General features: G+C 43.1%; 1 long non-coding RNA gene across 1 annotated transcript in view; it reads right to left on the reverse strand.

Annotated features, from left to right (window-relative positions):
• The window catches only part of LOC139822363 (uncharacterized), a 93,593-nt gene that overhangs the window by 52,431 nt on the left and 24,927 nt on the right, over positions 1–16,235 (reverse strand). The window lies entirely within an intron of this gene.

The raw sequence follows: 16,235 nt of genomic DNA on the forward strand, positions 1-16,235 counted from the left end.
GAATCGCAGCGAGAGCGACTGCGAATTAACACGAGACACCGCCCAATATCCTGATTACCTAATGGCCTGCCGTCGCGTTAGACGGCGAACTAACGGCAAAATAATTAAGCGACGATTAGGCGAGGGGAGGAAAAAAGAAGCGAGCTCGGCCATCCGCGAAAGTGCATCGACGCGATGCAGTGTGCAGGCTGCCTGCAGCAGCGTCCCTCTGTGACACAAGAACCTAGCAGTGCAACTAGTTGCATAATCGGCTGCATTCCCCGTACTCGCTTACTCGTCACGAGGCTCGCAAACGCATTCCAGCCCCGACTATGTAGGTAGCTTCTTTCGTGCATAAGGTGCTGTCCGCACTGAAGCGTACGCTTATCGAATAAATAGAGAGATTATGCAGCCGCATTTTTTTCTTCGTGAATTAAATTGTTCCGTAATTACTATACATGTAACCATCATTAAAAAGCCACGCGTTCAATCGTAACCGCAAATAAAGTTTGATGTTATTCTGATTACTCATTATGTCTCAGTGTGACTTAATTGTTTTATTTTATGTGAGTTTAAGAGATTTTATTTTAGAAAACGAATGACACATGCCTCTTGAACGATGCATAATGTACATACAGTATATATTATAGCGTTTTTCACTGGCAGAGCTGGTGCGCATTCAGTGCACATTAAAGCCGTCGTACACAAACCAACGTTATATATAAAGTGTATGTTTAATATAAACGGGTTAAATCATGAAATCCTCAATATTCTTTATTGCACTATTTGGTAAAATATATACTGGGTATTTTATCAGAGAGTCGAAATATTTGCATTTTACTTTAAATATTAGAGATTAAATAAGTGTACAACGGCTTTAATGTGCACTGAGTGCACACCAGCTCTGCCAGTGAAAAACACGCTATTAAATACGTACGTTTTCCATTGAATTGACCAGATTAAATATAGAAAATATCAAACACAGATTTTTATTAACAAACGAATCGACATTGTTTTAGAACCAATATATCTTTTTTGCTATTTTACAAGGTACCTCAGTTAAATAATATATTAAATATTAACCTCTTGACTGTCGGTGACGAGAATTCTCGTCATTTTGAACTCTGCGTTCACTGCTGCGAAAATGCATTTTCTCGTCATGAAATATTTTGTTATATTAAAGTTTTACAATAAATTAATAACCGCAACAAGGTACATTTAGAAGTTTATGGGTGTGCTCAAAATAATTTTAAAATCATGTTTGAAAAAAAAAAGTTTAAACAGTTTTATGACAAAAAATTTTTTTAATTTGAAATTCGTCATCCGCACCGTCAAAAACCTCTCTATATAAACTTTCATTAATTTTCGAGAATCTTTTATTTTGGTATTTTAAGTCAAGGGATTAAATATATTCTGTGTGAAAGCAAATAAATATTACGGGATTGTTCGATGTAATACGCGGCGAGCGCAACTTTGTCGAACGCAACGCGTTGATGTCGGTTGATAAAAAAAGAAAAAAGGGAAGGCAACCGGGGGAGAGGAGAGAGAGAAGGTAAGCGGTTAGGGCTCGGAACTCGGAACACGCTCGCGCGCAAGACGAGCGGAGGCAACAGAAGGCGAGCAGGACGGAAGGAAGGGTGCCGCCGTCGCGGCGCGGCGGCGCGGGGAAACCTCCGCCGGGGGAAGGGGGGGAGAGGTTGTGGCAGAGAGAAGGTTGAGATTATAATACCATTGGAGCAGTGGCCGCATGACCTTGCGTATGCGTCTAGGTCGATGAGCCACGGTCATTAGGCGTCTCGCCTGCCGAAACTTCGACGAATTTCTACGCGCGACAGCGCGCAGCGGCGTGCGGTGGAGGGGCGCCGCCTTACATAACGAGCCTTGAAAAGAGTCGGTTTAGCACCGGTATTCAAGTGCATCGCGCCGTATTAAGTAAAGCGACGGGCAAGATTCGGCGCGCGCGGCGGAGCGGATTTTCAACGCGAAAAAAAAAGGAGAAACCCGCTCGCGGCGATCCGTGAGAAACGCGCATAATCGACGCGCTAAAACAGAAACGCTGCCTATCAATGCTTCATCTCTATATGCATAAGTATCGGAATATATTAATGCTTGAGAAAAGTGTTGAAACATATTAATATAAAATTGACTATTTACTGTTGACCGCTCGTCCTGCCGTCTTGCCTGCCCAGAGCGAAAACGTTCAAGAAGGCGCTTGATTAGCAGTCACGGTGAAGCTAAGCGTGCGCTGTGCTTTCAATAAGAATGCAAATCGCGCATCAGCGGGGATTACGGAAGACGCGGCGATTACGCGAGGCGGAATTAACAGCATTTTTTATTCGAACGGGACTCCATGCCTCTCGCGCGTTCTTCTCCGAACGGGTCTAAGTCGGTCGAGATCCTTTTAAGCAGATTTACGGCTGCGCCGAGACTCGGCAATAAATATATGAAATAAATCCGTGGAGAGATTCTCGCGTCGCGCGCCTAAGCGGTCGGACGAATGCGCGCATTCTACGCTTTAAGCGCAGCGGCGTCGAAACGCGTGATTTTCGGAGCGTAGAATCGATATGGTTCTCGGATAAATAAGACCGCCGGCATATATATATATATATATATATATATATATATATATATATATATATCGCCCGCGTTGCGCCGCGCGACCACGATTGCATAATCGCCGCATTCTCGGTGCTCGGTAGGGCTTGCAAATGCACGTAGGTGGGTTAGGGCGCGTCCGAGTGTGTGAACGTACGCACGCATGCACGCAGGCACAGTATGTGCATGGCACGCACGCAACGGCGATGAGCGCGATAAATACGCGAGCAAAAACCGGGACAGCGCGAGACAAGCTCGCGGGAAAACGTTCCAGAAGCTTTCGAGGAATCGTAATCAACAATTACACCAGGGAAATACGTACCTTCGTGAGCAGATAAAATAAACTTTACGCAAATAAGATAGACTTTATAACGTAATTATATAATTTAATAGAATAAGTTTCTCGTAATATAAGCTCTTCCTTATACGTAATCAGAATTATTCCAAATAATTTCTTATAATTCTGAAGCTTTTAACATCTAAATTGCCAGCTGTAAATTTTACGGCACAATCTGGAACCTCGAATACGCTCGTTGTTCGGTGCGACCGAGGTCGCTTCTTCGAAATGATTGGTAATAGCATCGTGAATCACGTTTGCGCAAACGCGCATATTACAGAAGGAGGAGGCATGAAGGAGCGAGAAGAAGAAATGACGGCGCGAGGCGCGACTGCGGCGCAGAGAATGACCTTGCATATGCGAGGTCTGGAATGAGCCTGGAATAAGCCTGGAGCCGATGCGCGACGTGTCGTCGTTCCCATCGTCACCGCCCCGCGCGCGGGAACATCCACCGGTGTCGCCTCCCTTCTCTCTAAAAGCGAAGGTCCGACGCACAGGATGCAACGCGGTATTTATAAATACCCTTGGCGTTTCTGTCTCCGTTCGTTTTGTGAACGAAACCGACGAGCGAACGAGCGTACCGCCGCGGAAAGACATTACGAGACGCATACGGGAGAGGTGAATGCGTTTCGCCTCGGAGGAAAGTGCAATCGCAGTCAAAGGCCGCGGATGAGCTATTTCTACGAGCGCAGAGAAAGAGAGAAAGAAAGAAAGAAAGAAAGAAAGACAGAAAGAAAGAAAAAGAGAGAGAGAGAGAGAGAGAGAACAGTCGGAGAAAAAATTTTAAGACCCTTGCATATCTCGCGGGTTAATTCGCCCCCCCCCCTCCCCGAATTCGTAGAACGAAGGAAAGGCGTTACTCTTAAAAAGCAAGTTTTTGTTATTTTCGGTTTTATAAATTAAATCCTTCTAATTCGCGAGCATTCGTTGTTTACGGAGCTCTCGGCGGAGCAGCGTCTTTCTCCCTCTCTCGTTAAAATACTGCGCGATGCATCGGCACTTTCGTTCCTTTCTAAGAATCGCAGTGCCATTAACTGATTACGAGGCCGATATTTGCCGACGATTAATTTTTACGACACTAGGAAAGAAACACGACGCGCGATAAAAAAAGAATGAGACGTGTCACGCGCCCGCGCCGGTGCATATCCGATCGTACATACACGATATATCCGACGACGATCCGATGTCGATTGCTGAAATCAGTCTGTCGGCGATAAGAGAATTTCGCGATTTAATCGTGCGACTTAAATATGTACAACGTATGTACCTCCCGCAGAGTGGCAGTTGCGTATATCGCGACTTGATTTCGGGGAATTTCGTATCTCGACTGTTTTTCGAGGAAAAACGTATCTCCGTTGATTATTCCCTCAAGTTGATCGAACGATGCCATAAGCCGGCCGGCTCGTCGTCGTCGTTATTGCAACCGTCGTTTACTTCTCGTTATGTGCGTGCACACGTACGGCACGCACGTACGTACAACAGCGCGTCAATATGACACAAGATGGATTGCAATGTCATACCTCGAAAAACAAGACGCAAACGTCTCGGGCGGGTTCATCGTCCTGATCACCTTAAGACACGCGTAAACATTTGCGAAATTCTGTCTCGCTTACGCACGACTTATTTAACACGTCGATTAACAGTCTTTCGGCGAATCTGCGAGATTCTTTATCGCCCGGGCCTTTTTAAGACAATGCCCACGTCATTGTTATATAAAGCCGAGACGGGCGATTACGGGGAAAAAAAAACAAAAAATTCTTGACATATGATACCGTGAGAATTTTGGATAACATTATTTGTGTTTTTTTTTTCCTTCTGAACCCGTTGGCCAAATGTCGATCCGAGATACTTGGAAGTTACATAACATGCGTGTATATTAAACTCGATCTCGGTATATTAAAACCGTTTTAATCTTTTAATTACCCATGTTTACCGTGCAGTAATCTTCGACCCACGAATAAACAGTTTCAATGCTTATATGTAACAGATTAATTCACTTAATTACTTTCCTCTTCTTTCTGCGTTTACGATTCTGAATTGATCTCATTTTTTAATTATAACAGAAAATGTTTACATCATTTCTTCTGAATAAATATTATTGGTTGATAAGATATTGGTACACACATTTTTATTTATAGAAAATCAGTTATTAAATTAATAGCAATATGTTTGTCAATATCTCTCTCATCACAAGTAATATTTTTAAAGAATTCTCAAATTCTAAATATTTATACAGATATCGAAGTAGAAAAATTAAAAAACAGCAACGCTCGATTAACACGGGCATATCTGATCCTTGGGATGCTGCTTTTTCTTGGCTAGATAACGATGTAACGATGACGACGAGACGATGACCACTATGAAGGGAACGACACGACGACAGCCAGGCTTAAGTGTCGGTGATCTCACTTTCGGGGAATGCCGTCCGTACGTTTCACCGAAGTGCATCGTTCGTTGTCGCGACAACGATATCGACCTCATATCGCCGACGTGCCGAGCCACACCGCACCAACGCCTGTCCCTCACGGGGTCGAAAATAAACGAGACTCTCTCTCTCTCTCTCTCTCTCTCTCTCTCTCTCTCTCTCTCTCTTTCTCTTTCTCTCACGGTGGCGGAGGCAATGGTGGCAGAGTGAGAAAACGGGAGAGAGAGAGAGAAAGAGAAAGAGAGACAGAACAAGCGAAATTGCGTCTCGCGCGCCGCGAAAGGAGTATCGATCGCGTTATCGCCGGCGCTCGTTCGCTCGCGTCGAATGGCCGTGAAACACGCGGCCTGTGTTTTATTCAATTCCCCGAGAGGAAGCTCGACATTCACAAAGCCTCGCGCGAATGACATAAGAGAAGAGCCAATCGAGCAGCCAACGTGAGCGCTCGCACTCGCTCGCGCGCGGGCGCGCGAGACGCGCAAAAGCGTAACAGGTCAATGCCGATATCATCGCGGCGCGACATTGACCAAGGTCCGGTTTCGATAATCCCGATAATATATATAAATCGCGCGTGCGCGTGCACTTGCCGATGATAAGCAACGCGATAACAACATAAATCTATAAAAAATAAACAATAAGTACTTTGTTAAACAAACGAATTATCGGAGCGAAGGAAAGGAGCGCGTAAAGAGCGCTCCGATCGAGAAACGTAGTAATAATATACATATATAATATAATCTCTCCTCTTTTTTCCCCTCTAATCTTTCCTCGCGACGCCGATTACGTCGGAAAACATAGGTTCCTAATCAAAAGTTATTCTATTTTGACCCCTCTATACGCTCCTCAAGTTTGGCAATAACCTTTTGAACCGCCTTGTATAAGTCTATTATGACTGTGGTAATTCCCGGCTGAAATTCGCAGAAAAATTTCGTGCCAGACGGTTGCGCAATCGACGATTACTCGCGATCGAACGACCGTCCACCTCGTTGCCGCTAATGGACGATTCTCCGTTACACGCGCGCGGCTTAATTGTTTTCCGTCGTTTCCTCAGTTAACCAATCATCCGTTATCGAGCCACCCGCGCTACCGCCAATTAATAAACCGTCGGACAAGCGGGCCGGATATGCGCTTCAATAGTTTACAATCAAGAGCACACGTCGAACAAATGTATCGGCGACGGAATCGCCGCCGATACCACAAATGTACCCAGAAACATTTCTCGCTCGCTCTCCTTTCCCTCTCTCCTCCTCGACAGGATGCGAGCGATGCGCTCGCCGTAATCCAATTAATAAACCGTAATATGTGGATCGCTTTCTCGCCTCCGTCTTGTTCCTCTCGCACTTCGTTCTCTTATGCAACTCGACGCGCGCATCGACGAGCGCGGAGCGTATTAAACAATTAAACCAAGGCTCGAGACGAACGTTGAATGTCTATATCGAGAGCGCGAGCGTGATGTCGACTAAAGTGCACTTTTTCTAAAGCGCGGAGACCTTCGCCTATATTATCCGCTCGGCTCCACCGACATATTTATATTTAATCCCGTGCGATAGACGCCTCCTCTCGCCCTCCTTTTTTTTCACGCGGCCACTTAAGGGGGTAAAATAAGACACGCGTCGCCTTAACGAACCCCACAAAGTGTTGCTTAGAGAAGAACAACGCCTTCTAGCGTGCGCTCATTCCCGCGCGCGCACCTTGCGCGCACGTCAAAAGAAGTCATCCAAACCGGTTGAGGGGGTCTAACCCGAAACCGCATTTCTCCATCCATCGCCGGACAAGGAGGGCGAGGGAGGAGGGGGAGAGAAACGGGGGGCGAGGGATGAGCGCATCGAAAATCCGGAACGACGCGCGATGCGAGGAGAGGAAGACGGTCGTAATTGAGAATTTGCTAGCCGCGGCGTTCGAGAGAACTGCCCACGCCCGCTCGATAAACAGAGGCGACCGTGGGAGTGGAGGTTTTAACGGCTTGGCAGGAGAGCGAAGAGCGGAGGGAAAAGAGAAGAGAAGAAAAAAGAGGACTCGATAAAAAATAGAAGATTCAAGGAAAACCTATATACGATCTTCGGTGCGAGAGTGAATTTCTTTAACTTCATCGTAATCTTCTGACGCGATGTTTCGATCAAGCGTAACACGATAATGATCGCAATTTCCTCGCGCTACAAGAACGGCAGTTGGGGGAAAAAAGGAAAATCCAATAAACTCGAAAAATCCTCTTAATTCGACCGTAATCGAGCGTAACCCTGACGATTGTGCGACTGATAAAATGGGTGGAACGCGCATTTCAATTACAAGGCGTAAATACAGGGATCGTTTTCCTGCTCCGATAACGGAGGGAACCCGGTCTCGGAGAAATCACACATTGCACATTCCGACGAGTTTCGATTCCTGATTAACGATATTAATTATGACTAACGCGTGGCGATCGATTACGCTGAGATTCGCGTTTACGATGAGGCTCGTCGAAGAGGAGGAGGAAAAGAGCAAATTGCCACACGGCGGAGCGTGAGAAAGAAAGAAAAAGAAAGAAAAAGAAAAAGAGAGAGAGAGAGAGAGAGAGAGAGAGAGAGAAGGCAGCGCGTGCGCGAGCGAGACATCGCTCTCTCGCATGATAGAGCAAGGTGCAATGCTCGGGCGGCGATGCACAAACAGCGTCGGGCGTCGCGGTCCGCACCAGCCAAGGTCACCCGGGTAATGTCCCGATGCCCCCTATGCAGGACAAATTCAGCCACTCGGCCGAAAGCACACTCTCGAGTCCGCTCCGACGGACGGCGGCGGCGGCGGTGGCGGGTGGCGGGCGGCGGCGCGTCGGCGGACCGGGAGGAGGCGGAGGAGGAAACCGACTCGCTCCTCTTCACCCGCTCGTTCCGCCTCCTCCCTCTGGAATCCGCTATTGAGAGGCGAGAGGGAACCCTGTGGTTAAAGCCCGGTGTAAGCGGTGGCGCGAGCGTGGCTCGTCCGCGTATGAGAGCGCGTTATGCAATGCGCCACGCCGAGCGCGAAGAAAATGCGATCGATCCGGGCTTTGATTCGTCGGAGACGACGCGCTTGATCTCTGGGTCGGTAATTTATACAGCGTTGTAAACTACTGATCGATGAAGGATGCGGTAACGCGGACAAGTATTATGCAAAATAACAGAAAGACTCAACACTCTCAAGTTCACGGTTTAGCTCCGCCGACGCGGAGCCCAAACGCTCCAGAAGCGTCATGACTGATTTTCTGAAGAAATCAGTCAAATTAAAAAAAAAAAAGACGTTATCTCAGTACGGTTTTTACGCCAGTACGTAACGAGATTGTATATCATTCGCCCAAATTTATCACGTAAACGTAAATAAACGCACAAAGGGGACTCGGTAGGGGGAAGGAAGGGTTAAGGCTCACGCATAAACGCGGCGAAAGAAATGGAGTGTCTACACGTGTTCGGCACGGTTCTTGCGCGAAAAATTGTACGACGGGACGAGTAAAAAAAAGCGCTCGCCTTTGCGTACGCGCGTCACGCACGCCCGTGCAGCGGCGCTACTTATTTTTATGACGGACGCGCTCGCGCACGCACGCTATCGCGAGCGGCTTCGTGGAATATTTTGTTTGCGGCGCATCCGTCCGCTGACGAAACCGGATGACGCTCTCGGGACTGAAAGTCAAGCGCGTCTCCAATGAAAGAGAGCACAAGGAATAATATAAAAAAATATATATGTATATATGCGTCACGTGTGCGCGTGGAATTTATCCTTATCGAACGGCGCACGGTGCGTTAAAGAACGCCGAGTGTTTAGATATCCTCGTATTAGCCTCTAATCCCAATATCTATTAAGGAGATCCTATAGTGGCAGTAATTACCGACATTTAGTTAAAAGCATACAACTTTTAATTGGCTTTACGGAATTGCAAAATTCTTTTACAGAATTAAAGTACGCACAAAAATGTAGAGGGCTAGGGTCGGTTTTACATAAAAAACAAAACAAAAATGAAAAATTTGGGCACATAATGCTGTCACTGACGACAATATTTGCTTATACAAAAATACTGCAGTTTATATATACAAAATGAGATACAAGCCCTCAAGGGAAAACATTTAAGAACAATATCATGCAATTAGAGCTTAGATTAAAAGCCTAGAAAAAAAATTGCATACTTTTAACTTTTATATGTACAAAAGCACATGCAGGTTGATATAGGATAAACAGTATTGCGTGTAGCAAGAGATTGCGCAGCGATTGAACAAGGACAAATTACTATAGTTAGACAAGGACAGATATAGAGAAAACAGGATTAGAAATGTTAACATTATCGACATCGAGGATGTTCGGCCTTCGCTATAGGATCCCCTTAAGGTTATTGAATCCTGAAATCTAATCCTCGGTATATATTTTTCAGATTAATATCCTAAATCAACCTTTAGGGCCGATTTCACAGTCTCCGATTAACTTGATCCTGCGATTAAATTCACTCTTCGTCTCTTTCTAGGGGGATAGTTAGAAAGAGATGCAGAGTGAGTTTAATCGGAGGATAACATTAATCGGAGACTGTGAAATCGGCTCTTAATATCCTACAATGTTAAGAGGATAAACTGTGTCGTAAACAAGCACGCTCAATATTCTCTTGAAGGACATGCCGGTAGAACGTGAATAGTTTTCGGAAGTTCGACCGTTAAATTCCTAGAACGTTCACATGGTTTCGGAAACCTTTGTACTCGGCACTCTTGGACGTCCCGCAACGTCACAAAGCTCTTCTCTAAAGCGGCATTAACCCATTGAAACGTAAGTTAACGGGGAAAAAAGTTTACGTGGCTTTGAGAATCTCGCCGTTTGTTTTTAACGCAAAACGCATCACACAGTCTTGGCCAGCGCCCAATTAAGCCTGTTCTTTTTGCAATATCATCTCTCGACGTATGATCGCGTCTATATGTATATCGGATACTGTATTACATATAACTTACGCGAATAATGGGCGCTGCGCAGTTTTCGGCGCGCGCGCACGCGAAAACGATTGTTCGCGCATGAGCGAATAGTTTTCCCGGAACGAATACGTCGTTTTTCGCCAAATATTTTAATTACGGCAGCGACGATCGGCTCGAATTCGCAATGACGCAACCACTCCCAGCTTTGTATTCCCAGTCGAATCGATTATTCCGCGACGCGCCGTATCAGTCGCCATTCAAGCTAATTCCAAGTAATTGATAGATTACTTTGTTTGTTTTTCCGAAACGTTCGCGCGATCTGCGCCGGCGAGTTTCGTATTAAAAAAAAATATTACGCTATTCAGAGCGTAAGCGAGCCGATATAGGCGCGAGTTATCAATGCCCGTTATCTGTCATTGATTACTTATGCAAGATATGCTATTCAACGAGACGCAGCGGCGAGTTGCGAGCTGCCAAATATAAAAATAGGTCACTTTACGACGAATCACGTTGCGTCCATCGCGAGCGCACGTACACGCGAAAATCATTTGGCGCGAGGGGCCACTTTGGTTTCTATAACGATTTCGCAAGAACCTCATCGCCTCATCGTGATATAATCTAGTTCGACGCGTGGCTTTTGTTTACCCGTTCCCGATAGGCAAAACACGGACTTTTCCATGGACACAGAGTCTATATCGCGGCGACACGTGGCAGATGATTAACTTCGGCATCATTTTCCGCGAATTTAAATGCGCTTCCTTCATAAATCAATCGCGCGATACTAATTGAAGAGCGGGAAAATCTCTCGTGTATTAAGCAGCAAGGTTGTAGTCGACATATATCCCGCTCGGCACGTGGCGTTATTATTTCGCATTATTTCGCATATATATATATACATATACATATATAACGGTCCTAAAAGAAATGTGATTTATTAGGAAACCGTGATTCGAGGTTAGAGGATGGTGATCATAAACGGCTGAAATCATCCAGTGACAGAAACAGGAGGAATCTGTCATAAAGCCCTTCACGAACTCCACCCGATTCTCCATTCCCGTCGGATGATGATCAACGATCGCCCTCGATTTACGAGGAGCTCACTGTGGGTGCAACGAAAGTTGTGTTAGGCGACGAGGTCGCACCGACCTCGAATCATTCTCATGATCCGCCCGTTGGTACTTTTACAGCACCGACAGAGGCTTCTATTGAATATCAACCGACAGTAAAACCAAGAGAAGATTCATCTTCTTCAAATGCCCAAAAAACTGAGGTTTCTGGGCAAGAGAATGAACTCATTATCGAAGATCTGGATGAGGAAATTTTGGATGTAATTGGCAAACGAGTTGCAGAAGACAGAGTGCTGGCCCCAGCTATTCCTAAAAGTATCGCTGTTCGGCTGGAAGACATTTTGAAGAAAGGTCTTCCAAAGGAAGAAAGAGAAAAGCTAATTAAGGAACATGCACCACCAAAAAATTGCGTCTTGATTGATCCTCCTAAGCTAAATGAAGAGATTAAAAGGTTTCTATAGCGGAACCGTCAAGAAAACGAGATGATCGAATCGTCGATAAACAAAAGAAAATTACTGCTTGTCTTGCCTTGATGGGTAGCTCCATAGTTGATATTATTAACAATAGCAAGACGGATAAAAGAACTCCAATATTGCCACCAGCACAAATTGCCTTAGTTGAAAAGCTCAGTGAAGCTGCACGGTTGTTGGCAGATCTTCAGAGAGATGAAACCCTGACTCGCAGAAGTCTAATTCTTGCTACCATCAATAGCCCACAGAAGGAAACATTGGAATCATCAACAGCTGATGAATGGCTTTTTGGCCAAAAATTGAATGAGCGTCTTAAGGCGGCAAAAACAATCGAACGATCGAGAAAGGACCTGAAAGCAAAACCTAAAATCTCTAAGAAGCCAAAAAACTTCAAGGCTCCGTCTCGTCGTCAGCCTTTCAAGCCCAGGACGTCGGGCGGATTCCGAAACAAGTTTTACAATCAAAATCAGTCCAACAGGAAGAACTGGGGGACTCAGAACAAGGGAGACCGTAATCCCCAATCACAAACCCCAGCACAACAGAAAAAAGCTTAGCTTTAAGGGATGTAAGTAGATTAGCTGGCAGGTTAAAAAATTACCTGAATAAGTGGAAAAACTTAACTTCCGATTCCAGAGTTTTAGATTGGATAAAGGGTTATAAAATTCCCTTTGCGAAATTAGTATTTCAAAATACAATCCCTAGGGAACCTTCATGGTCACTAAAAGAAAAAATTCAGGTTAAAGAGCACATAGATCAGTTAATTTCCAAAGGAGTTATTAGTAGGTACCATCCACAGAAGGGGCAATTTGTATCGGGTATCTTTTTAATTTTTAAACCAGATGGTTCAAGTAGATTGATTCTTAATTTTAAAAAATTAAATAAATTTATTGAAATAGACCATTTTAAAATGGAGGATTATAAAGTAGCTTGTAAATTAGTAAGTCGCAATTGTTTCATAGGTAAATTAGATCTTAAAGATGCTTATTATATGATCCCAATTGACAGAAATTATAAAAAATATTTAAGATTTTCGTTTGATGGCAATCTTTATGAATTTAATTGTTTACCCTTTGGCCTCAACACGGCTCCATATGTTTTGACGAAAATCATGAAGCCAGTAGTAGCTTATCTGAGAAATTTTACAATTTCAGCACAGGCTCGTAAATTTCTTGGTTTTATTCTAGATTCACAAAAAATGACGACGATTAGAATTGCCACTAGAAAAGAGATACAAGGTTCGTGATCAGATCAACATTTTTAAGAAATTGAAAAAATGTAAAATTTAGAGATTTTGCTCAGTTGATAGGATCCTTGGTATCATGTTGTCCAGCCATCCAAATACAGTTGGGCACATATCAAAAATCTCGAAAGAGAAAAATACTTAGCTCTTTTAAAGTCAAATGGCAATTATGATGTGAATATGCAATTGAGTTAAACTTTACAAGATGATTTCTCTTGGTGGGAGTCAAATATTTTACACAGAGTCTCGGAGTATTTCTAGTCGTGAATTCAGTTTGGTTATCTTTTCAGACGCTTTCCTCACGGGTTGGGGAGTTTCGTGCAACAACAATAGAGCTCATGGTCTCTGGAGTGAGTCCGAAAGGCTACATCACATTAATTACTTAGAGCTCTTATCAGCCTTCTTTGGGCTCAAATGTTTCGCCAAAGATCTTCAAAATTGCAATATCCTGTTAAGAATCGACAACACTACAGCGATTTTTTATATAAATCATATGGGTAGTATAAGATTCAAAAAGCTCAGTGATCTTGCGAAGACCATTTGGAAATGGTGTGAAGAACGCGAATTATTCATTTTCGCATCGTATATTGCTTCAAAGAATAACACTGAAGCAGATTTTGAATCCAGAAAATTGGATAAAGAAACGGAATTCGAATTGTCGGATGTAGCTTTTCGGAAGATCACTAGTAAATTCGGTTATCCGGACATAGACTTGTTTGCTACTAGAATTAACGCAAAATGTAAAAATTGTGTCCTGGACAAGAGATCCAGGTTCAATAGCGATCGATGCTTTTACTATAAACTGGAATAAATCCTTCTTTTATGCTTTTCTATCATTTATACTGGTTACTAGAGTCTTACAGAAAATAAGATCGGAAGGAGCGGAAGGTATAGTTGCAGTGGTACCACGATAGCCAGCACAGCCGTGGTTTCCCTTGTTCTTTTCAATGCTGGAATCGGAGGTTTTGACATTTAAGGCCGATAGTAATACCTTACTTTCACCCGATAGGGAGCCACATCCGCTTTGGAAGTCTCTTACCCTGGTGGCCGGGAAGTTATCAGGAAAGCTTTTCTGTTAAGAGGCGTTTCAAAAGAATCCATAACAATTACTATGGCTTCCTTAAGCGAGTCTTCCTTTAAGCAATATAACTGCGCATTGAAAAAATAGTGGATATTTTGTAAAGATAAGGGTTTATCCTTTTACGATGCTGAAGTAGAAGACATCGTTAAGTTTTTAACTATAAAATTTGACAACGGGGCATCTTACGAATCCCTTTACCCTTTCAGTCCCAGGCGGCGATATATTGACCACCTTTTGAGTCTTCTTTCCTTCATCGTAACTTTTAGTATAACTGCAAAAACATGCATTTTTTCTTTTTTATGTTGCTAAGGTTCAAACTTGATAATCAAGTAGCATATTTAGCAATATTGTTTATAATTTTTTTTGTTAATAACAAATTCACACCAAAAAACGCACCACTTTTTCGGTTGAATTTGATTGTAACGAAATTTGATAATTAATGTATACCTTAAAACATGGTTTCTTATGTTTTCGAGGTCGCTGATTACGAATCTGAAGTCAGATTTTCAAAATTCAAAATGGCGGATCCAATATGGCGGACGAATTTTAAAAAATCAACCGGATTCGCTTAAAACTTGTCACTCGAGGGTTTTCGGGGTCGCTAATTACGAATCTGAAATCAAATTTTCAAAATTCAAAATGGCGAATCCAATATAGCGGACAAATTTTAAAAAATCAACCGGATTCGCTTGAAACTTGTCACTCGAGGGTTTTCGGGGTCGCTAATTACGAATCTGAAATCAGATTTTCAAAATTCAAAATGGCGAATCCAATATAGCGGACGAATTTTTAAAAATCAATCCGGTTGATTTTTACAAATTCGTCCGCCATATTGGATCCGCCATTTTGAATTTTAAAAATCTGATTTCAGATTCCTAATCAGCGACCCCGAAAACCCCCGAGTAACAAGTTTCAAGAGAATCCGGTTGATTTTTACAAATTCGTCCTCCATATTAGATCCGCCATTTTGAATTTTAAAAATCTGATTTCAGATTCGTAATCAGCGACCCCGAAAACCATATACTCAATGCGTTTTGTAGATATTTGGCTATTCCCTTAATTATGGGACTGAAAGGGTTAACGGCTTAACGGCATGCGATCTGCTATTTCTCTTATCTTAGGCTCAGAAGTAGGACAAAATGAGATTATTAAAAGGTTTTTCAAAGGGTTGTCAAAATTAAGACCCCCGAAGCCTAAATATGATTCCACGTGAGATCCAAGTTTAGTTCTTGATTATTTCAGAGACTTACGAAACGAGGACTTAGCCTTAGATAACTTAAGTAAGAAATTAGTATCGTTATTAGCGTTAGTAACTGGGCAAAGAATTCAAACTTTGTCATCAATTGATATAAAAAATATAGTTACCAAAGAGAACTTGATAGAAATTAAGATTCCGGAGAGAATAAAAACCTCTAAACCCGGAAAATATCAACCGGTGTTAACTTTGCCTTGTTACCAGAAAAATTTGAACATTTGCCCAGTTAATACGCTGCAATGTTATCTCAAAAGGACAAAAGAGCTTAGAAGAGATATAACAAGTTTATTTATTTCGTTTAAAAAACCGTTTAAGAAAGCATCAACCCAGACGCTTAGCCGATGGGTAAAAGATGTTTTGCAGGAAAGTGGCATAAACACAGATATTTTCTCAGCGCATAGTACTAGGCATGCGTCTACGTCTGCGGTGAAACGCAAAGGTATTAACATTGATGTAATAAGAAAATCAGCGGGTTGGACAGAAAGATCAGCCACTTTCACAAAATTCTATGATAGACCCATCGTTCAGGACTTAAGAATATTTGGGCGAGCAATATTATATAGATAAGTAAGAAAAAGTTAAATAAAACTGTTTGATATTGCTTATTATCTATAACAAACATTTATTTTATATAATTACACAACCGTAGCCAACTTTCAACATCTACGTGTTATCTTGAGGAAGAGGCGCGAAATACAATTTAATCTGTAAGTGAAGTTCTATCATAATTGTATGAAGCGCCTCTTCCAAAAGATGGGTCCCTCTCTATACCCATATCCGACAATTTTGGATCCCGTAACTCTTAAGGCTACGGCTGAATTTTGAAAAAAATGACGGATTGGGCGCAAACACGAGAGAAGTCCCCTAGAAAGGGGAAAAACTTTTGTTTTAGCT

This window comes from Temnothorax longispinosus, chromosome 11, assembly GCF_030848805.1.
Source record: "Temnothorax longispinosus isolate EJ_2023e chromosome 11, Tlon_JGU_v1, whole genome shotgun sequence".
Lineage (NCBI taxonomy): Eukaryota > Metazoa > Arthropoda > Insecta > Hymenoptera > Formicidae > Temnothorax > Temnothorax longispinosus.